The sequence below is a fragment of the Pristis pectinata genome, chromosome 16 (assembly GCF_009764475.1).
Source record: "Pristis pectinata isolate sPriPec2 chromosome 16, sPriPec2.1.pri, whole genome shotgun sequence".
Taxonomy (NCBI): domain Eukaryota; kingdom Metazoa; phylum Chordata; class Chondrichthyes; order Rhinopristiformes; family Pristidae; genus Pristis; species Pristis pectinata.
In genome coordinates this window covers 17,699,049-17,724,310 of record NC_067420.1, presented here as the reverse complement: position 1 = coordinate 17,724,310, position 25,262 = coordinate 17,699,049, and positions in this window count along the sequence as shown.

Sequence of the window (25,262 nt, the reverse complement as noted above, 5' to 3'; positions counted from 1 at the left end):
AGAGATATTTAAAAACTATTCAAATATGCATTTAAACATATTTTTAAAAATAAGAAATAAAGCTAATTTAGCACACATTACTGAGAAAAATTAAAATAAGGTAAATTAAGTCAAGACACCTGCACTTATATTTTTTTGCAAAAGTTTGCAAGCTTATTTAAATGAATGGAATAATCTTTCCTGCATCAATCTCCCCCAGTGTCACTTAGGCACAAATGCATAAATTGCTTCCAAATTGTTGTCTTTTTATAAAGAGAGAATATTTTTTTTTGCAATCTTCCATTTGGAACAGTAAACAACCTGTAAGTAGTTTCTGTTAGGCATTTTGGACATGCATAAAGTAGGAAAAGTGATCAGCAAATAAAATCTGTTCCAATGCTACTCACGTAATGAAATGACCCATTGTGTTATTATTTCAGATTGTAAACACTAATTACGTGTGTGATCATTTTCAAAGTTAAATTTATAGTTACACGTTCATGCAAAACCATACCAGCCTTCCTCAATAACTACGCATTTCATGTGTACAGAGGAAATTGGTACTTCCTCCCCTTGTACTAATTTCATCTTGCAGGTTTTAGACTGCAGCGAGCTATATGACGTCTGATCTGCAGATGATGTCATGAGAAAATGATCTTCAGTAGATCTAACCGCTCTCAAATAGTCACAAACAAAACGTCCATTAATACTAAGACAGGAAGCACACTTAATAGATGCAATCGAACATCAGAGTGGCAATGTCTTATTTGCATATGTTTTTTTGTGGTTTGATGTTTATAACCCAATTTCACTCTTCAATTTTTACCTCCAGAAGTGTTACTTTTTCCTGCTTTGTTATTTTTAAAAAAAACCTTGCTGCAAGTTTTGTACAGTTTTGAAATGACAACATTCACTGATGTGTTTCCATACCATTTTAAAAAAATGAACGTTGCTATGTTTGTCAGGGTCACTTAACTAGATCGTACATCTCCTTTTTCAAACACGGATATTATTTGTAGATTTAAATGTGCTTCAATGCAGTATAAACTACAGGGAAAGTGCATCAGCTGTAATCTCAGTGTAACATTCTCAATTCCAAACTGAAAAAGTTGTAGGTTCAGGTCCCTTAGAATATAGGCTGACAATTTTAAACAGCTCTCAAGGAGCACTGTATTAATGGAGGTGCAGTCTCCCCCATGAGACATTAAGCTGAGACCTGTCTCATCTCTCAAATCAATACAAAAAAAACATTTAATTCTTGAAATTTCTCCTGATGTTCAGGTCATTTCTGTTTGTATGAAGTTGCCTAAAGTGCACTATAAATCCTTTCTTTCATAGAATAACTTCATTATCATACATCAAGAAAAAATGCAGGTTGTTGGAGTTACATTTTAGTTCTGTAATCATAAGTATAGACTAAAGCTTAAAGGGTGAGCCCTTTCTTGGTGCTATAATTACCATGTATAGATCAAGAGTCATAGAGTCGTAGTCATACAGTGATACAGCACAGAAACAGGCCCTTTGGCCCAACTGGTCCATGCTGACCAACATTGCCATCTAAGCTAGTCCCATTTACCTGCCTTTGGCCCATATCCCTCTAAAACACTCCTATCCATGTACCTGTCCAAATACCTTTTAAATGTTGTTAATGTACCTGCCTCAACCACTTCCTCAGGCAGCTCATTCCATATACTGACCACTCTCAGTGAAAAAGTTGCTCCTCAGGTTCCTACTAAATCCCTCCCCTCTCACCTTAAACCTATGCCCTCTGGTTCTTGATTCCCCAACTCTGGGAAACAGACTGTGCACATTCACCCTATCAATGCCCCTCATAATTTTATACACCTCTATAAGATCACCCTTCATTCTCCTACTCTCCAATGAAAGTAGTCCCAAACTACTCAACCTCTCTCCATAACTCAGTCCCTCAAGTCCCGGCAGCATCTTTGTAAATCTCCTCTGCACTCTTTCCAGCTTAATGGCATCTTTCCTATGGCAGGGTGACCAAAACTGAACACAATATTTCAAATGTGGCCTCACCAACATCTTGTACAACTGCAACATAACATCCCAACTTCTATACACAAAGCCTTGACTGACGTAGCCAGCATGCCAAAAGCTTTCTTCGCCACCATGTCAACCTGTGACACCATTTTCAGGGAACCATGTACTTATACTCTAAGGTCCCTCTGTTCTACAACACTCCCCAGGGCCCTACCATTCACTGTGAAAGTCCTACCCTCATTCATTTTCCCAAAATGCAACACCATGTACATATCCGAATTAAACTCCATTTGCCATTCCTCAGCCCACTTACCCAGCTGATCATCCCTCTGTAAATCCTGATAATCATCTTCACTATCTATGACACCATCTATTTTAGTGTCATCTGCAAACTTACCAACTGTGCCTTGTACATTCTCATCCAGATCGTTGATATAGATGATAAATGGCGATGGGCCTAGCCCCGAGCCCTGGGGAACAGCACTAGTCAAAGGCCTCCAGTTTGAAAAACAACCTTCTACCATCACTCTCTGCTTCCTATCATCAAACCAAGGGTAAGCTTCTTGGTGTTTTTATTTACAATTCGAAAATCAGGGTTTCTGCAGCATGGGAATTCCATTACCCACAGGTTATTAATTCAATCCTAATAATTGCTTAACAAGAGTAAACTCTATAGCCGAGTTATTCTAGTTATTAGGGTGTCCTTCCAGTTTTAGTCCATTCTCTTTCATTATATGTAGCCAACTGAAAGTGAAACGAACATCTACAATGTATCTAGGTGAGCACTTGACTTGCCAAGGCATAGAAGGCCACAGATCAAGTGCTGGTAAATGGGATTAACATAGATGGATACGTGATGGTCAACATGGACAAGGTGGGGTAAAGGGCCTTTTTCTGTGCTCTATGACTTTATAATAAGATAAAACTGTCAGAAGCACACAAATCATTCTTAAGTTTCACTGTGGGTCAGATTAGATGTAGTGATGCAAATGTATTGAGAGGAGGTTTTATCTGAGAAAGGCTAGTTTGGGACCTGTCATTACTTTGGCTGCACCAGTTCTACTTAAGGTCTTGAAATTGACTTGAAAATGTAAGTATTTTGGGGGGCTCCCTGGCCCTGAGACTCAAATAATCAGAGGACCCTTAAATCATGCCATGTCTGCCCCACTCCAGACCTAAAATGTCAACACTACTTCTCTCCAAAAGAACTTAAGATTTTTTCTAGAATTTTGAGTTTTCTTTCATGGAGTAATTTTGCAACAGATAGTTATTAGTCATATAGGCTTGAGTTCTGCATGTCAGGGTTTTCTCTTGAAAAGTCTGGGAACATCCAACCTTTAACTATTAAGATAAAATGGCTTACAAAACCTGAGCAGCAAAAACTCATTTAAATATTATAATCACAGAGCCACATCCATAGAGCCAATCATTCCTAATCCATTGCAATTAAATTGAAAGTACATACCACCATATGGGGATTGCAATTGGAATTCACATCTTTATCAATTTAATTCTCCCACACTCCCACTCACTCTCTCCCACCTAGTGGCTAAAACATATCCCATCCAATTTCCATCCTATCAAACCACTTCATAATTTTATATTATTAAATCTCTACTTGTATAACTGAAGCACTGACCTAAGGGAAAAAGGGCTGAAAAGCTCTCAGCAAAACTTGGAAGCTCAAATAAGCCAGCCAAAGACTATTATTTTAAACTTTAATTTCCCTATTTTTTAAGTAAATCTTCAGTCAATTGCACCAGTGAAATGCCCTTCTACATTTTAAATTCCCCCAGTCTTGAACAATTATGGATGGCAGAGAGCTAATGCCTGGTGTTGCTTGGGCATAGGTGAAAGGAAATACTTGATGTGGCACAATTTCCTTTGTTTGCATGGTGTCATAACAAGCTTATTCCATAGAAAATTTGATGGGAAAGATGGGGGAGGGCTTGATTTGGCATACTTCAATCCCAGCCAATATTCCTCTTCATCTAGTCAGATAAATATTATTTCAAGCATTGCAGTAAGGAAATTCCAGACCATTGGGTTTGATCTTGCACTCTCTGTGCTTTGGTGGTCATGAAGGTGCCAATTACTTCAAGTAGTGTTCTACTTTTCACTGAATCCCTTGTGCATAACCCCAGTGTTGGCAGAGATGAATTACTTTACATTTCCCGCCTGTTACCACAAGCTATTTAAGGCAGGCTCAAAGGATCTCTTGTGGCTTTTTCACCTCTCCAAAATCATCCTGAACTGTACCACTCATGGATTTTGGTCCAATTAAGGCTAGGAAAGTTTCCAAATGAAGACAACTTCTTGAAAATATAACCTCAATGTTCTTTCTTTCTATATCTGGACAACCTTACCCAGGAGATACCCTGGTCCATTCTGTGTGTTAGCATTGCAAAACAGTGTGCATGCTTGGAGTGGCATTGTTTCTTCAAATATAACTTTAAAGAGTTCAAAACTGGAAATGCATCATAAAGCTTTTATGCAATGAAGATTGTGGAGAAAAAATTGTTTTCTCTGAACTCGTCATATTGTGAGGGGACAACCACTCAACATTATAATAATGATTACATTTACCCTGCACTTCATGAGGCTACTGAATGCATCTGATAATTGTTCTCAGATTGAACAGACCAGACGGCTCCACTCCCTCCACCTGCACAGTTTGTTAATGGATTTTATCAGGAAGCTGGCCTGCATAGAATCATGGAATGTTTACAGAATAGAAGGAAGTCATTCTACCCATCGTGTCTGCGACAGTACTCTACCAGATCAATTCATTTGTTCCACCTCTGGCTTCTTCTCCATGGCCTCATAAATTTTTCTTCAGAATATACATATCTCTCCAATTCCCTCTGGCGGCCATTTTGGAAGCAGCCTTCAACACATCCACAGGCAGTGCATTCTAGATTCCAATCAAATGCTGCACAAAAGAAACCATTTTTCTAATGTTCATTTTAATTCACTTCCTCTTTGTTTTATACATGTGGCCTCTAATCCTCAACCCCTCTCCAAACAAGAATAGCCTCCCCCTTTCCACTCTATCTAGACCCCTCATCACTTTATGTCCTTCTATTGAATCTTCTCTCAGTCGTCTCTCTAAAGAAAACAGTTCCATTCTCTCTAATCTATCGCTTTAACTGTGGCCACTCGTCCCGGAAACTATTCTTGTAAATCTTTGCTTGACCTTCTCTAACGACTTCACATCCTTCCCATAATGAGGCAACCAGAATTGAACAGAATCCTTCAGCTGGGGTCAGACCAGTATTGTTTCAAGGGTCACTGTGATTGACCTGCTTTTATCTGCTATGTCTCGATTAATCAAGCCCAGAATTGTTTATGACTTTTTTAACCACTTTCTCAACCTGCTCTGCCACTTTCAATGATTCATGCACAAATATCTCCAGCTTCTTCTACTCCAGCACTCCTTTTAGAACCATATCCTTTAACTTCTACCAAAGTACGTCACTTCACATTTCCCCACATTAAACTTCATCTGTAATGTGTCTGCCCATTCCGCCAGCCTGTTCATATCCTGTTGTAATTTATCAGCGTAGTAAAGGTTTACAAGAATGATTTCTGGGATGAGTGACCACAATATTGCCATCTACCATTGTGAATAAAAACTGTTTGAGTTAAAACTGCTCCTTCTTTAAAGACAGTATCACATGACTAACTACTCCTTTGGCTGCAATAATGCTAATCGAAAGTTCCAGAGAGACCGTCTGTGAGGACCCATCAAATAAAGAGGGCACACCTTATTTTGAATTCTTTGTGTCTCATGTGTGTTTATCTGCACGCTCTGTAATGGGATGCTTTTGCATGCTAGGAATGAAGCTAAATCTAAATAATGCATACTCAATGATACTCTACCTAGAGGCACAAGTTAATCAAGGACAGTTTGCATGGATTTCTTAAGGGAAGTCTGTGTCTGACTAACTTCTTTGAGAAGGTAGTAGGGAGTCAATGAGGGGAAGTGAATTTGATATTTTCTGCATGGATTTTTGCAAGATATTTAATAAAAGCCTACATGCCAGATTGATCAGGAAATTAAAAGCCCCTGAGATAGAAAGAAGAGTGACAAGTTGGACTAAAATTTGGCTATGTGGGAGAAAGCAAAGGATATGGTCAATGGGAGTTTTAGTCCCTGGAGTTTGCAAACTGTTGATCCTTTGTATCTGTGATTAATTACTCAGACTCAGCATGAAGTAAAAAAACTGGCTGCTTTCTTTATTACCACATTCAAGATATGGGATGTGCTCAGAACCACATGCCTATAAAGAGAAAATATACACAGTATTCTTTACAAGGAAGTATAGCATTGTGCAACATACCAAATCAATGCTACAGAATGATGGTACACAAAGTTTTTGTGAGTTAGGGCTGGATTGATCACCTTTTAGTAATGCATAACTAGATATTTATATTTCTAGTTACATATGTGAAGATACAAATGCTAATATCTATTAATAGGCATAAACATTAGCACAGTTGTCTTTACACGTGACTAAAAATATAAATACCTAATTACACATGATTAAAAGATAATGAATTCCACAAGTGCCCCTCAGAAGTTGTTAAGGTGATCGATCTGGTTTATAATCAAAAACCACTAGGGGTTAAAGAAGAAGTGACATGGTTAAACTAGCAAACACGACTCTTTCTGTCCCTTCTCAGGACAGGTACATTCACAGACCCCCTTTGTTTTCTCATGACGTGCTGGGATATTAAACACTGACAATTTCTTGGTATGTGGGCTACAAAGTGCATCACCCTACAGCCACCTGCTAATGTAGGTACAATGAGCCACTCCAACTGCAGATGGGGGGGGGGGGGGTGGTATTAAGTGAAAATGTTTGTACCCAAACAACAATGGGGGGCAAGAACTCTCATATCTCAATGGAAGAACATCTGAGGAACCATAACCTACATGGCTAAATACAGAAAGAAATCTAGGAAGTGGGATAATTAGGAGCTTTTTCAAATAAAAAAGAAAGCATTTCCCAATTTTCATCAACACATTATTCTTTGTGTTCATTAATCACCCTGGACAGTCACAGGAAGAACCCTTGCCATCAACATCAGAAACTCGATGATGCCTAGATTCACCAGCATCATCATCCGAATGACAGAGACAACTCTGAATCTCACTTCCCCCACAGCCACCACGAAATGCAAAGCCACTACTACCACTTACATGTGAAGATACAAATTAGGAGCAGGAATAGACCACTCAGCCCCTCTGCCCTTCCATTCAAAATGTCACAGCTGATCTGATTGCAATCTCAACTCTGAATTCCTGCTTACTTAACCTTTCACCTCCTTGTTTATCATGAATCTGTCTCAAAGAAGGTTCATTATTTCAGTTGAATTTTTAAGTGGATATTTTTGACTAAGATCCTTCAGCTATGGAATGCAGTCAGACTTTACATTGAAACTAATGGGAAATGCTTTATTGATTTATGAATTTTCACTTAAGAAAACATTCTCTTGGAATCCAACCATGTTGTAAATCATGGAAATTCCTGCTCCTCCTGTCTACAAAGAAAGTCGTTAAAAAAAATAGGGAAACTTTACTTGCAGGGTTTCTTCTGGCTGTGGAGCTATCCACCTGTTTTCCCTGCAGGCAATATCTGAGAGCTGACAGTTAAATTCACATTGAGATCTGAACGGCATCACTGGTCCCAAATGTTTGAAATATGAGACTGTCAAATCCTTGCAATGACTGCTCCACACAACTCCTGAAATCAAGTCATTTAAATATCAAGTGGAAGAATGAGGTACAATTAGAAATGCAAGATGACTCCCCTACAACGTCTGCCCAAACCCCCACCTCCTACATATAGACAGACAGACAGACACACACACACACACACACACACGCACGCACACACACACACACACACACACACACACACACAGAGTCACGGAAGAACATTTTTCCAAGTGTAGAACTGTTTTAGAAGTTTGGAGGCTTTTAAACAGACAATATCAGAATGATGGGATAGGGTAAGATGCAACGATTTCCTTCACTAGAGTATTGCATAAGGAAGACAGTCAGAAATGTGTTGTGCTAGGAGCTGTAGGTACACAAAGCATGGGTACATTAAGGTGGAGGTGCACAATACAGAGGTCTTTTCATGTGTTGCCTGAGGTATCTCAAGATCCGTTCAGTTCAACTTCACATCAACCTATCAGAATGTTCATGGGATGAGCTATTTAGTAAGGCATCAACATTCCTTGCTACAATAATAGTCAGAATGAATGGGCAATCTGAGAACCTCCAGATGAACCAAGAGTTTTATTAACCACACGAATTTCATTTCATCAATGCAAAATCGGTGTCTGTTCACATGAGGTTCAGATAGGTGTGCATCAAATTTTCTGGGAGCTGTCATAACAGTTCCGCAGTCTAACGCTCCAAACCATTTTGTGGCAGGAAAGTGAAATTAAAGGCTGGCTCACACTAGGCAAAGGATACTCCATTTTAACTTGCTCATGATACCTCTTAAGTATCTGGAAACAGAGAAGCACTGATAAAGAGCCACAGATGAAAAATATCAAGGAAAAATAACAAGGGAAAGAGTGGGATTATGGTATAGAGACATAGGATACCCATGATCCTATTGGGTGGCAGAGTAGGCCAAGGTCCAAATGGCCTCCTCCTGCTCCTAATTTTTATAATAGAACAACCAATCACTGAGTAAGCCATCAGGATGTTTAAGATGCATTCCTGATGCCCATAAAATTCTGTAGAAGCTCCCCATCTTGGTGCAGAACAGTGATGAACTGTGCTGCATAGGTAATTCTGTTTTCTCTTTCAGTGTAACTGACATCACCTGCACTATTGGTTCACGATCTGTGTGGGCCATAAGAGTCAAATTTGAATTTCCACTCAGCCAGCCATACTTTCCATTGGATATTCTTGCAATTTTTGCAAAATTGATCACTAATGCCAAGTTAGACACCTACATCCATAATAGAGAGAATGCATGCAATTTCTGCCTGTGCCTTGTAAAGTTGCTGTTGCATCTTTATTGTTCCCCCTATCAACCATGGGTTCCAGAATCTATGTCCAGCAGAGCTTTGAGTGGATTTCATACTCTCACACCACACTCCCTCCAACACAGGCTTTCCACAGCATTCTCTAACATTCATACTGGCTTATGCTCACTTGGAGATTGTGAAGCACAATATAATAACCCAACCAGCCAGACTTCACAAAATAGCCACATGTCAGTGCAAATACTCTCACTTTGGATATTTTCACTGACATGTGGCTATTTTGTGAAGTCATAAAGGCTGTGGAATGCATGTCTGTGGAGTACATGTAAAGGGCCACCTGGAAGACAAGGTAATTAGATGCTAATTAATTGTGGCAAAGTAACAACATTGACAATCAAATCACTCAGGCTACTCAGTTCGGTTATTGATGAAATAAAGTTGTTATCTGTGTCAGAGAAATTTTTATCCTACTACGAACAACCGTGAGTTCCCAGATGTGATACATGGAGGGTCCAGCAAGGGCAAAAATGGAAACTTTCACATGGATGCTCAGGGCATTGTTAAGGTTGGGCACCAGAAACGTGGCGTCATTTGAGGGCTGCCCCCAGAACCACCTACTACGCAAAAGATGTATTTCACTGTGTGTTTCAATGTATTTATCTTATAAATAAAAGAGGCGCTTCCAAAGTAATAGCAAAAAAGAGATAGTAGAGGCACTAGATATGTTAAAAATTGATAGCATGGAGCTACTAGAATGTTGGCTGAACTTAAAGTAGGTAAGTCAACAGAATTGGATGAAATGCATCTTAGAATTTTGAAAGAAGTACAGGAGGACTGGCCTTAACCTTTTCAATGCTTTTGAGTATAGAAGTGGAGTCAAAGGAGAACATGTTTCTCCCTTGTTCAAAAATGGGTACAAGGATAAACCCAGTCAGTTTAACATTGGTCATGGGAAACCCTTTAGAAACATTGACACAGGACAGGATTAATATTCACCTGAGAGGAAATTGGATTAATTAAGGCAAGTTGACATCTCTAACCAATTGAAAGAATTTTTTTGATGAGGTGATGAATAGAATTTAATGAAGATAATGCAGTTGATGTGTACATGGACTTACAGAAAGCTTTTGATAAGGTGCCACTTATCAGGTTCATCAGCAAAGTTGATGTGCCATAGCATAAAAGGAGCATGGATAGCATGGATGCCAGGTTGTCCCAAGTAACAGACAACACAAGGACATGATGAATGCTTGTTTCTTGGATTGGAGGAAGGTGAATAATGGCATTCCTCAGAGATTGGTATTAGTGTGATTGCTTTTTTGATCTACAGGCTGTCCCTGGGTTATGGATGTCTGTAAAATTGGGACCTGTTCATTCCCAGGGATGCCCCTGTCCACTAAATGATCTATACTCAACATAAGAACATAAGAAATAGGAGCAGGAGTAGGCCAACTGGCCCATCGAGCCTGCTCCACCACTCAATAAGATAATGGCTGATCTGGCCGTGGACTCAGCTCCACTACCTGCCTTTTCCCCATAACTCTTAATTCCCCTACTGTGCAAAACATCTATCTAACCATGTCTTAAATATATTTAATGAAGTAGCCTCTACTGCTTCCCTGGGCAGAGAATTCCACAGATTCACTACTCTCTAGGAAAAGCAGTTTCTCTTCATCTGCATCCTAAATCTATTCCCCCGAATCTTGAAGCCTATGTCCTTAGTTCTAGTCTCACCTACCAGTGGAAACAATCTTCCTGCCTCTATCTTATCTATCCCTTTCATAATTTTATATGTTCCCTCTCATATCTTATAAGATCCCCTCTCATTCTTCTGAATTCAGTGAGTATAGTCCCAGGCAACTCAATCTCTCCTTATAGGCTAACCCCCTCATCTCTGAAATCAACCTGGTGAACCTCCTCTGCACCGCCTCCAAAGCCAGTACATTCTTCCCTCAAGTAAGAAGACCAGAACTGCATGCAGTCTCCAGGTGCGGCCTCACCAGTACCCTGTATACTTGCAGCATAACCTCCCTGCTCTTACTTCAAAACCAACATTCCATTGCCTTCTTGATAACCTGTTGCACCTGCAATCCAACCTTTGCGATTCATGCACCAGCACTCCCAAGTCCCTCTGCACAACAGCATGCTGAAATCTTTCACCATTTAAATGATATTCTGATCTTCTATTTTTCCTTCCAAAGTGGATGACCTAGCATTTACCAGTGTTGTACTCCATTTTCCAGACCCTTGCCCACTCATTTAACCTATCTATATCTCTCTGCAGACTCTCTGCATCCTCTGCACAATTTGCTTTTCCACTCACTTCAGTGTCATCAGCAAACTTAGATATGATACACACAGTCCCCTCTCCCAAATCATTAATGTATATCCTGAACAGTAGCAGCCCCAGCACTGACCCCTGCAGCACCCCGCTCACCACTGATTGCCAACCAGAGAAGCACCTATTTATTCCAACTCTCTGCCTTCTATTGGTTAACCAATACTCCATCCATACCAATACATTACCCCCAACTCCATGCATCCTTATCTTATGGATAAGTCTTTTATGCGGCACCTTATCGAATGCCTTCTGGAAATCCAAGTATACAACATCCATCTGTTCCCCTCTATCCACTGCATTTGTTATACCTTCAGAGAACCCCAGTAAGGGGTGCAAGCCAGAATTTCTAAATTTGCAGATGATACAAAACTTGGCAGGATCGTGAACTGCAAAGAGGATACCAATATATTGCAGCAGGATATAAATAAGTCGGTGGAATGCGTTGATGCATGGATGGATGAAGTTTAACATGCAGAAATGTGACATGATGCACTTTGGTCAGAAGAATGAGGAGAGGCACTACGTAAGAAAGGATACTGTTCTAAAAGGAGTGCAGGAGCACAAGGACCAAGCAGTAACTACACACATCAATGAAAGTGGCAGAGCAGTTTGAGAAAGCAGTTAATAAGGATTACACAATTCTGTGCTTTATCAATAGAAACATAGGCTAGGAAAGCTGGGAAGTCATGCTAAATCTTTATTAAACACGGGTCTGATCTCAGCTGGAGTATTGTGTTCATTTCTTGTCAACCACATTAGAAGAAGATGTAAAGGCATTAGTGAGGGTCCAGAAAAGATTCACAAGAATGATTCTTGGAATGAGGGACTACATTTACAAGGATAGATTAGAGAGGCTGGGTCTATTTAGACTTCTTTTTAGTGAAGGCTGAGGGCAGATTTGATAGAAGTATATAAAATGATAAGAGGTCTGGACAGAGTGGATAGTGTGAGCTTCTCTTTTGATGAAGGGGTCGAGAACTGCAGATCACATGTTGAAAATAAAGGGGTAGAGGATTAAGAATAACATCAAGAAAAGTCTTTTTTTAACACAGCATCTGAAATGTACTGTCTGCAAATGTGCAGGAGGTAAGTTTCACTGTGGTCTTCAAGAGGAAAATTAATAAATATATGATCAAGAAAAATTTGCAAGCCCGTGATGAAAAGGCCAGGAGCTGCAACAAGAGTTGCTCTGGTTGGGAGTTTGCATGAGCACGATGGGCTAAATTGTCACCTTCTGTGCTATAACCATTCTGTGATTCTATGAACAACTTCTGATTGAGGGAGAAACACAGATATGCCATTTAACCCCTGGGCTCCCCCTTCTCTGTGACTGTATGTGCCAAGTTACCTCCAATGCATTCCTGTGTTTTTGCTCTCGTCTACAAGAGGCAGAAAACTAAGCCTGGGTGACTGAAGGCTGCATTTTCACCCTTTGGATGTTCTGCATTCAGTGTGTGTGACCATGCCATAGATGCAGTATATCACATAAAGGTTGAGGTTAGTGGCAGTGGTAAATGGATACATAAGGAAGTGAATGGAAGGTGAAGGATGGGTATTACTGATAGTTAAATGAGTGTAAGAAGCAATAGATGGAGATGGATAAAGTTATGGGGAATTAGTTCAATGGAGACACAAGAAATTCTTCAGATGATGGAATCTGGAGCAATACACAAAAAGTGCCAGAGGCACATTTTGACCTGCTGAGTTCCTCCAGCACCTTTTGTGTATTGCTGGGAGTTAGTTCAATTTGGGCATAATTTTGCTATTGTGGATGACATATTTCTGACATCTTGGATTTTCTTTAGCTGTCTATACCTAACTACACAGTATGTATTCTGGATATTGTGGAAAAGAGTGGAGTCAACAGAATGATTTATGAACTAATGCCTTGCCACATACATTTGCTCTGTACCAGCTTCTGCTGTAACTACAGCTAATAAAATCTGCCTATAATGTAAAATATCCATCCCTTTACATATTCTAAATCATTACTGTACTTTACCTTTACTTTTAACATGGCTTAAAACTAAGCCATATAGAAAAGAAAATCTTCAGGTTCGATTCCCAACCTAGGTTGGCCTAGGTCTTTTGGGAAGGAGAAGACCAAAAGATTTCCAGCTTTTTGGCAATACTCTGTGAAACTTTTATGGATATCAGATGTGGGTAGGATGAGGTTCACTGCTGATGCCCTGCTGAGATCCATCACATTATTAACAGGCACCTAATAAGATATTTGAAACCCAGAATATGCATGCAACTACATTCAAGGATGTTTCAATGTCTTCAATGTAGAAAGAATGAGGAGAAAATTCATGAGATATAACAAGAAAAATATATTTATGTACACCACATGTTCAATTGCTTTAAAAACTGTCTTTTCATATTGGGAAGAGACAATGAAATTATCAAGGTTAATCAGATGAAATTTCTTCTGCAATCATTATAAGACCACAGAGAAAAATAAGTTTAGCTAATCTCCAGATTGCATTAGATGGGATAAATCCACAGCATGAATCTTCACATAACTTGACACCATTTAATATGTTCATGCAGCGAGATCACAAGCGATGGTGTTCGCAGGAAACAGGCCATATGGGCACTCTTCTGAGATTGGTACTAATGCAAGCACATTCATTGAAATAGTAATTGGGTTGACTGGTATTGTTCCACTGAAGCAAAATATCTTTAGCACGGCCTAGATTCCCCCTCAAGCAATTTTGACACTGATCTGGAATGCTATCTCACTGGAAACAGATTTTCAGTCATAGGAATAAACAGATGAAACATAACCCTTAAGTAAAACGGTAACTGTGATTGTAGGATCTAGGTCACACTTACATATTCTTTAAAAATGTAACCAAAAAGATACATGGTTAAAATATGCACAATAGACTGCCAAAGTAGTTTTGTTAACCACAGAGATCCTGCAGCTTTACTTCAGTCATTGATGAGAATATTTACATACTGAGTTATAGCTGTTTCGCAACATCTCCTTACTAGTTGTAAATTTCCTCTTCATTCCAGATGTGTGGAAACACCTCTATTAAACCATTAGCAGTTCTGAGAAGCTGTCTCTCTATCCCATATAGTTCAAAAATATGGAGCACACCCCCTTCCAACCATCTTCACAATAAAAGTACAGAAATAATTCACAATATTCAAAACTAACAGTGCTTATTTTCTCCATTGATTTAATTTTTCTTTTAACACTCTTACATTCTCAGAGTAGTATGTAATTGATTAAGTTATGATAATCAATGCCTATGAAAACTGTATGTTCATTGTAATTCTTTAACTGGCAAGAAACTGAAGTTGGTTCATGTTGGTTGCATGAATTTTCAAAGTGCCATGTTTTTGAAGTTTACATTTTCCACAGAACCATGTGTACCATTACGGATAATTATATCACATAGGTAGTATGAGTTTATTGTTTCTTTCTTTCTCTTTTTCATTTTAGGATATATTTTAATTAGTTAACTTCATTGAATTGCTAGGTAGACAGGCTCATGGGCATTGGTACTGCCAAAGGTTTATTCAACTCACTTTCTAATTGAACTTTGTACTGGGATCAGGCAACAGATGTCAGAATGAAGTTTTGCCAGATAGTCTGGTCTTATTTCAGTAATTCTCTGCAATAATAAAAGTTTTTTGAAAGTGTATTGTATTTTAATTAAAATATGTTTTACTTAATATTTAATGGAATTGGCAGATAAATTGAAAATATAATGGACTGGAGTTCAATACTCAGATCCAGAAGCTGTAAAATTCCATGACAAATGTTTATTCCTTTGTGACATCACGAGCAAGCATCAGTTTTACACTGACTCATTCATGCTGATCACCAGTGTAGGCCAAGAGCCAGTTTCCAACCGACGTCACACTCCACATCAGAACACAATGTGCTGGCAAAAAAGCAAAAACTTACTCTGGCAAAGAACAAGCAAAAACATGTCCAGAAAATTTAGAGTGGTTGTTGAAGCTAAGTGGCTTTAAATTATTTCACCTGGCTTTCATCATTCCATCCTCCTCCTCCCATGACTGCTTCTGACTGGAAGGCACCGACAGGTACAGGTATTAAAAAAGCATTTAGTGGGAACATAGGGCAGATGGGTTTAGTTTCCTGATGTGGTCATTTAATTAGAGCCAGTTAAACTAGAATGATCAGATGATCAGGACAAAGTTGAGTCAGTGAGGGAGGAAAATCCCACTGTTACACCAGGTCATGAACAGAAACTTTCCTTTCATGACTTGTTTTTGAATTTAGAAAGCAGGGAATAATGGTCTACATATATTTCCATGAATATTTCCAAATAAGGAAAGTCTTTAAAGAATATTTAGAAGGTTCTTGCTTTATTTAGCTGATCCATTTTTGTATGTAAAAGGAAATTCAGTGTTATTAGAAATCAAGGTGATGGTGCATAATATCTATTCAATTTTTCTATTTAAATTATGCTTTATTTTCCATTAGTTAAAAGACAACTAGAGTACTGATAATAAACACGGAAATAGAAAATGATTATCTAGTTAATTGTTTATTATCAATAATAACGTTGCTCTTTTCAGTATCATGCAAATGAAAATTTATCTCCCCACTGAGTGATACACAAATGACAATTATTTCCGGGTCATTTCACTGCACAGTGGAAATTCAACCAATGTTTTGTGGCATGAATAACCCTTGTGCATCTGATCTGATTTCCAGTTTGTTGTACGTGGGACATCATTTCCCTTCTTCCTAGAGCATTACTGGGGAACATAAAATAATTTTGTTTTATGAGTGACCAACATTGGACTCTCCTGGATTAACTAGGTCTTTACACCCTGGTATTGGATTGGAAAACCTGTACAATGGAACACTAATTTTTCATCCCTCTGGCAAATGCACTCCATGCCTCCACACTGACCACCTGCAGCTCTCTGTGTCCCACCCTTTCCCCTCTCCCTCAAGACCCAGGGCCAACCCCCAGTATCTCAATTCTTCACCAACGTGAGGCCTTTCTAATCTACCCGAACCCCACCTCCCCAATGATGCCTAACTACGCAATCCCTCCGCCATCACCGTAATGGAAGCATGATCTCCAACCCCAACGCTGATCCACTCACCTGATCACTGTCCCTGATTCCTGTCAGCTTCATCTCAGTCCTCAGCCCTGATGCAATGGCCCTCTACATTCTTTAGCCCACCGTGACAGTCAGTACCTCCACCACCACAATCCCTGGCACTCCTCCTCCCTTCCATGGTAACCACTCACCACTCGTCTTCACTATCCCCCAGTCCTCAGAATTCCACCCCAGTCCTCAGCAGTCCACCAATATATTTGGCAATCCCACAATACTCAGCATTCCCTCCAATCATTAAATGCAATAATCCCATAATTCCTGGCATTCGCTAACCCAATCCCTGGCAATTCCCTCAGTTCTTTGCCACCCCATGAACCCTTGGCAAGCCTCCATTCATGCGATCTTCTAATCAGTCCTCAGCATCTTTCACCCCAATCCTCATTCCTCTACATTCTTGGTCCCTAGTCCCAGAACCTCACCTGTCCAGATACCCCTATTTAGTTCATTCTCCTCTCCCTATTACACCAGTCACAGCCCCATATTGGTCAATGTTCCTCCCCTCTTCCAACCCAAGACATCAATCTTTTCAGAATGCCACCCAGGACCCCTTCCCTCTGCTGATCACAGGCCTCAATCAGTCCAGGGACTGATTTGCCTCACTTCTGCTTCGCCCCTCCTCTCATCTCCATTTGTCCTGATTACCCCTCTCCCACTGCAACGACTGAAATTTATAGTGGGGGCCCATTACAATAACAGTTATTGGTGCCTTATTACAATGCCAATCCATTTGGTAACACTAGAATTTCCAGAGAACTGCAGTATATTGTGATTATTAGCCCATACAGTGCATTTTGTACAAAGTAAACATTTGACTTAACATTGTTTGGTAAAGGCATCTGTATCAGAATATTGTGCTCCTTGTATTTCTAACAAAACATCAATGTAACAAATAATAACCTTGGGTAGGCGGGGGGGGGGGGGGGGGGGGGGGGATGGTGGGGGGAGGGAACCAGTCCCTCAGCTTACTTTTATGGTCCATAGCACCATCTAGAGGATTTCTGAAAGAAAATTGTGTGAGGACAGTCACGAGTGAGCTTCAATTGTCTCAGCACTTTGGGTTATAAAACAAAAACCTGACTCCCACTCCCAATCATTATACAAGTCAAACAGGAAAGGGTGTGTGTGTATGGCAGATGTCAGGTAAAGAATAGAATCCAGCTCAATTATGATGAAGTGGTTAACTTACTGATAATTACTTCTCTGAGTCTCAGAATTATGACCTCAGGTAAATCAGCACCACCTTTGGTCATACCCCCTGCAGGAATCACCTGAAGAGAAGTGAGAAAATACTGAGGAAAACAAACACCTTGCAGGATGTTCCAAAGCTTGCTTAGAATATGGCAAACGGTATGACAATTTCAGAATTAGAGGCTAATTACACTAGACGAATATCAGCTCCTGAAATTCCTCTCAGGTGGATGCAGTGGGAGTGTTGGCTACTTGTGTCATTGTGAAGGTGTTCCTGTATGACTTCTGGCACTTTTGTTCACTGGTGTAATCAAATTGCTGGTGTCCATTGTTTGCTGTTTGCCAGTTTGCCAGGTGAAATGTGAGAGCAGTGGGTGAAGAGTTGTCCCTTGAATCACAGTGTGGATTCCATCCATCTAGAAACAGAATGATGAAAAACATGATGATGCTGGAGGAACTCAGCAGGCCAGGCAGCATCCGTGGAGAAAAACAGGCGGTCAATGTTTCGGGTCAGGACCCTTCTTCAGGACTGAAGATAGGAAAAGGGGAAGCCCAGTATATAGGAGGGAAAAGCAGAGCAGTGATAGGTGGACAAAAGTGAGGAGGCGGGGTGGGCACAAGGTGGTGATAGGTAGATGCAGGTAAGAGATAGTGATAGGCAGGTGTGGGGAGGAGGGGAGAGTAGATCCACCAGGAGATGGGTCAAAGGTAAGAAGAGAGAGGTTTAAAAAAAAGGCTAGGAGGTAATCCCCAACTACCTTTCCCCACAACCCTCCCACCCCCCACCATGCTTCTTCTCTTCTTCCCTTTCCTAGACTCTTTTTTCTCTTTCTCCTTACCTTTGGCCCATCCCCCGGTGGATCTGCTCTCCCTTCCTCCCCCGCACCTGCCTACACTCAGCTGGTTCCAATGGATATGCCTGACACAAGACTCCAGAAACAGTCGCTTTACCCCAAGCTTTGTCACAGCAAGAGGTTACCAGGAGGACAGAGGAAACCATTTAAGGATTTTCCCAAAACCTTCCTGAAAAACTGTAACATCCTCACCAACCAATGGGAGTCCCTAGCCCATAAACACTCGAAGAAGTATTCAGAATGCCATAGAACCTTGAGACCCTATGTTGGGAGCAAGCAGAAGCCCAGCAATAAATGGAGAAAGAATGCATCAGCTCCCAAACAATTTACCCACTCACCCCATCAGGTCTCCTTTTCCCCACCTGTAGCAGAGTCTGCGAATTCTACGTTGGCATCAGCAGCCAATTTTAAACAAAACGCAACCAAGTCATTCTTAATGTTGACTGCTTCCTTGATGAAAGCTGATAGCAGGCTCAATATTCAAAAAGACTCAACAGGACCATAAAGTGGAGGCTGCGACGGCTCCCAGCAATTAATAAAGCCAATATAATATTTAAATACATCACACAAAGATAGGTTATGAGTCATAGTCTCAATTAAACTATGCCATACCTTTCAACATCAGAGGAGACCTCATTTTGTGTTCAGTTCTTTATATATATTTACTTATATAAACATTCATCCATGTATGGAACAGTTTTGCATCTAGAATACTGGAGGCAAAAAAATCCAGGAATAATTCAAGAAACAATTAGATCATGTAGATAGATCTGTAGTTCTTCTGGATAGATATAATATGGACAAATTGGCTTTTTCATTTATGATTCTTGGGAGTGGATTACATCCAAAAGGTCATTTTTAAGACTCTCCCACATTTACAATTATTATCTATCTGATAAGATCACCTATATTCATAAAGGGAAACTAAAATCTGCCCATTGGTTACAAATGAAACATTAACATAGGCCTACAACCTCTGAATAAGCCATCACTTAGTGCTCCATTTATGCTACACTGCAATTGAATTCAGTAACAGAGCAGTTTGGTAGATTTTTCAAGGTGAAATTAATAAACTGTTACTAAACCAAAGGTTATGGCCATATACTTTGGAACCTTTACACAATGTAGCATATTACCGGTGCACAATGGGGTATGCCTCCTTTTAACAGAGGTCATGATGAAGTTACATGGTGAAGCTAATAAATTAGGGAGAACTATGGAACGTACATCAACTGTCCTTTACTTGTATGTGTCATTATTTTCAAATTGGCCATCCAAATATCCAAATGTAAGAATTAGGATTGGCTATAATTCCTGTAGCATTCCTCCTTTGTTTAATCATTTGGGATCGTACCTAATTCTGGAACCCTACATGCAGGATGCAATCTCAGTTGTGATTTCTATTTGTGAAGTTTCTAATTCATTGCCATTCATTATTCCTTTTCCATTGAAGGAGGGATGTCCTAATCCTGCAATGTGCTATAATCCCAGCCTGCACTGTAGTACAAGAAGTTGCAAGAACCAGGAGACCACTCATGAGCAGCTGAAGAGGGAGAACTGAGAAGCAAAACAAGGAAAGAGGCTGTCATCTTTTGGTGTTCTCTCAGCAATGTCTGGATCCTATTATTAGTTGACCTTCTATCTCAACAGCCACATAAGGTAAATGATCCCAGTTTAGTAGCCCTCCATTTAACAAATTGTCTCCTCCCTTCCTGCTTCATTCTTCCTCTTTACTGGCTGATCCTCTCTCAACATTGCTCCAATTCAATAGTCCTGCTGCTGCTCTAGGCTGTGTAGAGAATATTTCTTATGAATTCCTTGGGATCAAGGATAGCTTACTTCCACTCCAGTTTGTGGGTTCTGAGGTGGGAACCACGAATTCTTCCACAGATGGGGCAAGAGTGTTTGATGGGAAGGGCAAGTGGGTCATTTGTGAGATGGTCTGTTTCTTCAGTTATTTATGCAGAGTTTCTATATACTCCCAATGCATGCCCACAAGCTCCTTAATACTATCCTGAAAGCACCTTCTCTGCTCTGAGTGGTCATGGACAAGGATTCCCAAAGGTGAACGAAGACGGTGCAGCTTTTCAAGGAGGCTTTAAGCACACCCTTGAAGCTTTTCTTCTGTTCATCTGGTGATTTCTCCCCACAACAGAGTTCAGAATAGACTGTCTATTTTGGGAGTCTGGTGTTGGGTATGTGAAGGATAAGGCCTGCCCGATGGATGAGTATAATTAGGGCATCAACGCTGGGGATGTTGGTTTGGATCCTGACATTGGTTTGCTTACCATTCCAGTGAATTTATAGGATTTTGCAGAGACTGTGTTGATAGTATTTTTTCAGTGCCTGAGTGGGTAATTAATATGAATAGCTCAATAATACCCTCACCACATGAGGTCCAATCTCCCAACCCTTTTCTCTTTATCTCCTCTGGATCCCCATTTCTATCTTCTGTCTCTTCTCATCCCCAGTTTCAGGGACCCACCCCTCCTCCCCCTAAATGCTGAGAAATCACCTTTCATAAATGCTGAGACACTTTGCAAAATGCTGAATTTCCTTTAAGTCCTGACCCCTTCTGCAAGTGCTGAAAACACTCCGTAATCATATCTCCTCATGAATGTCAACACCCATTTTCCAGCCTGCTTTCAACTGCCTTCCACTTGGTCTTGGCTCTCTACAGAGAAGGCAAGGTGATGATTCAAAGGAGGTGGATTGCAGTGGGAAATCTAATGCAATATTTGCCATTTAAATAATCAGGAGATTCATTCCTGATTTTGCAAAAGCAATGACAATTCTGTTGCAGTCCTCAGCTTTTGTGGAATGGGTAGGTTTTTGCTCAACCTTGTTTGTGACAGAGAACCCTTCCATCACTAGGAAAGAACCATGTAAACTTTCAGTCTCAGAAATAATGCAGTTTCTCTAGTTTTGTGCATGTCAGGTAAAGAGATCCCCTTTCTGCAAATGCTATTCCACAGTGCAACCCTCAACCCCATTCCTATTGGTACGTGTTCAATGTTTTCTGTTAAAAAAGGACCTGTGTATTGAAGATCATGATTCATAATTTGTAAATGCTTGCAGTTTCACAGATACATCACATTCCTATTACATGTCATTTGGGATTGTCAATAACTGATGTTTACAGGAATCTGTTTTTTAGGGATGTCTTTTTGTTTGGCTGTACTAGACAGTGTAACATTTCATCATTAATTCAGCCTCATGAACTGAATCTGTATGGTCAGGTTTCAATTTTTCAGGATACAGTTCAATCAGGATTCAATTCCATTTTTTCAAGCTTTGACATTCTTAAATCTCCTAAGTATTCCGACTAGCAGTACAGTTTCTGTCATCCCGTAACAAATCATTTTGCTCTGCTGGTAATTTTAACAAAATTATGATAAAACTCACAAGGCTAAAGTAGGTAGTCAGTGTCACATTTCATCTTTCCTTCTCTCAAACATTTGCAAAACACCCTTGGCCTCTTTCAAAAAATATAATTAGTTTTAATTTTATCTGAATGAATACACGTCTAAGTAATCTTAAAAAATAGGGCTTGTCAGAGGCTTGGAAGAAACATTATATCATTTGGCTAGCTTAATTCCTACATTTGCATTTTGAGAAATCATATATACTCTATCTTCTTGGAGTACATGATGTGTTTTCAGCTGAAATTGCCAGCAACCTGCATTAAAAAAAATCCAACGATAAGCTTTTGGGAGCTACTGAGGTCTTCATATTAAAACTTCAATGAAGGCATTTAAAACTGGAGAAAAATACTTGAGTGAATAAATGAGATCATGTAATTGTAAAATATGTAAAGAAATTTATTTTAGTATGGAAAAATTCATACATACACTAAGAAAAAAGTATTACTTTTAACCCCTCAACATTCAGATGAAAATCTCATTTGTTAGAATTAGTACCCATCATGAAATTGGCCCAGGTATTTTCACACACTAATTAGCCATGCACAGGAAATGATTTTTGGTAATGATTTGCACCACTAAAGATGTCATCACTGTGAGAGATTCCCTTTTCCAGCTTTAATCTTATAAACTGGAGTTTTTTGGGTGCAGCTTATCACTTTCAAGGTTCACTCACAGTTTAGCTGCAAGTACTTTCACTACTTTGCAGCAGCTTTAGTGATTTAAAACCTCTGGTTGGCCATCTTCATTTAAGCTACTGAAACACCATCCAAACCCCACCAACTCTGCTGAACCACAGTGAGCGACATTTGTTGCATTTAACAGCTAAAGTATTCATGCAAGAGGGGCCAGTAGTCACACCAGTGGGTGCCAATGTTCATTGGAGGAGTCAATATGGTGCAGATTGACTGCACAAGATGTTTTGGAGCTCTTGCCTCAGGAGGCAAATGCATGCCCATCAAAGAAGACCTTATTTCCAGAGAGTCTTCAGAAACACTATTTCCTTATAAGATCTTTCTGAGAACAAATTTCTTCATAGACTAAGCTTTCAAAGCCATTCACAATGGTGATATGCGACCTGCTCAAGGAAAACCTTAAGCCACGTTCACATGCCAGAACTGTTCTCTGCAACAACTTCAAAGTCAACTTCCTTGTCAAAGGATCATTTGAAACACCCACAGCAGATCTCTGCCATGACTTCCAATATGTTGCTCACTGCTGCATCAAAGAAGTTACACAGGTACTTTACATGGAGGGATGCCTTTATCTACTTTGATTTCAGCAAGGAGCAGATCACTTCTTGAGCAATGGGGTTTGCAAAATGGAGACAGAAGAGACTGCAGATGCTGGAATCTGGAGCGATGCACAAAAAGCTGGAGGTACTCAGCGGGCCAGGCAGCATCAATGTAGGGAAATGGACAGTTAACGTTTCAAGTTGAGTCCCTTCATCTGGACTGAAAGATAGAGGGGAGATAGTCAGTATAAAAAGGCGGAGGGAAGGGGTGAAACAAGAGCTAGAAGGCGATAGGTGGATGCAGGTGAGGAAGGGTGATAGGCAGATGGGGGAGGGGTGAGTGTAAATCACAGCAGAAGCTGGGAGGTGATAGGTGGAAGCCACAAAGGGATTACCAAGACTTGCTGGCTACTCATAATTGCAAGCAGCCACTGAATACACTCATGTGCCCAGAGCAATTCCATTCAATGTCCAACTTTTTATCAACAGGAAAGGCTTTTGTTCACTCAACATACAGGCCATGGTGGATCATCAGAAGCTGTTCCCTGTAATCTGTTCAAAGTATCCTGGCAGGACTCACAATATACTCATCCTTAGGGAAAGTGAGCTGCAAATCAAAAAGGTAGATGTCAGAAATCCAGCAAAAGGCCTTGGAGCTGAAACACTATTTCTCTTTCCATAGATGCTGCCTGACCTACTGAGTGTTTCCAGCTCCTTCTGTTTTTATGTAAATTTGCAATTTGGCTTCATTCATTTTGTGAGAGTTACTCAACTGCCACTAGATGGCAATAGATGTACAAAGCAAATTTAATAATGCCCACATTAAGATATAAATTGAACTAAATTTCTGTTTTATATCATGACTCTTGTTCCTAATTATTCCCTTGATAGCACAACCAATTTCTATCAAATCTCTTCAAAGATCTGGGATAATTATTTGCATAATATCAATGTTGGTTTTAAGTCCAGATATAAAGAATAACTCACTTTTATATAGAGCCATACACAAACTTCGGACACGCTAATGAATTTTATAACCAATAAAGTTCTTCTGAAGGGTCATCACTGTAGGAACGTAAGAAGAACAGAAGAAAATTTGTATGCACAGGATGCTATAAGCAGGAATCAAAAAATGACCAGTTAATCTACTTTCAGAGTTAATTGGGGGAATATATATTTCCCAGCACAATATGGCCACTCCACTTTCTTGAGATAATTCCAGGTGTGTCACCATTGGCAAGATCAAAGTTATTGGAAGATATAATAAGGTAAAGAAAACTCTGTTTTACTGACTTCAGTGAATCATGGAAGCTTTATTCAATAATGCCTGCTGGTGTGCAAGACCCACACATCAGTAGCTGCTGCACAGCATAGCAGGATACCCAGTACAAAGACAGTGACATCTGAAAAAGGGCAGCACACAAGAAATCAGTGGCTAATGTCCTTTGAATCTTGCTAGAAAGTTTATGTATCTAAGGTAAAGACTAACAGTGGACCCATGATAAAATAAATGTTATAACATATTAGAGAATAATTGCTGCTTATGATAAATGGTTCCGATGATTGAGCAGTTGTAGGCGATGCAGTAAACAAATAAGAATTAAAAATAACAATAACAATAAACCTTTTAATAGATTGGTTGAGAGTGTTGAAAATAGAGGTCTGAAGAAAGCAAAGGAAAATGAACTCGTCAAAACTCTGATACACCATCTGAAATGTTGTGGTTGACCAAATGCTCACTTGCTTAAATTTCAGGCCTGATCTAAATCACTCCTAATTAAATTAAGCTACTGCAATAAAAACAACCTTCTTGTTAATAAGAGTACATTAATTTTATAAATAACTTGGAAGTTGCCTTTTAAGAAACTATAGTGGCAGTGTTAATTGCTTATATGTTCAAATCATCTCTGGCTCCATTTGAGTAGTTTTAACATTGGGTCTTTGGTAAATGGGCTATGAATCAACTCGATTCATCCTGAGTTTGCTAAGCAAACTCAATTATGTAACTTCACAGAACCTGTCCTTCCGTCATGCTTTGAGATAACACAATAACATATCAGCTCCTTTCTCCTTCAAAATGTAAGTAACAATAAATCAATAGGACA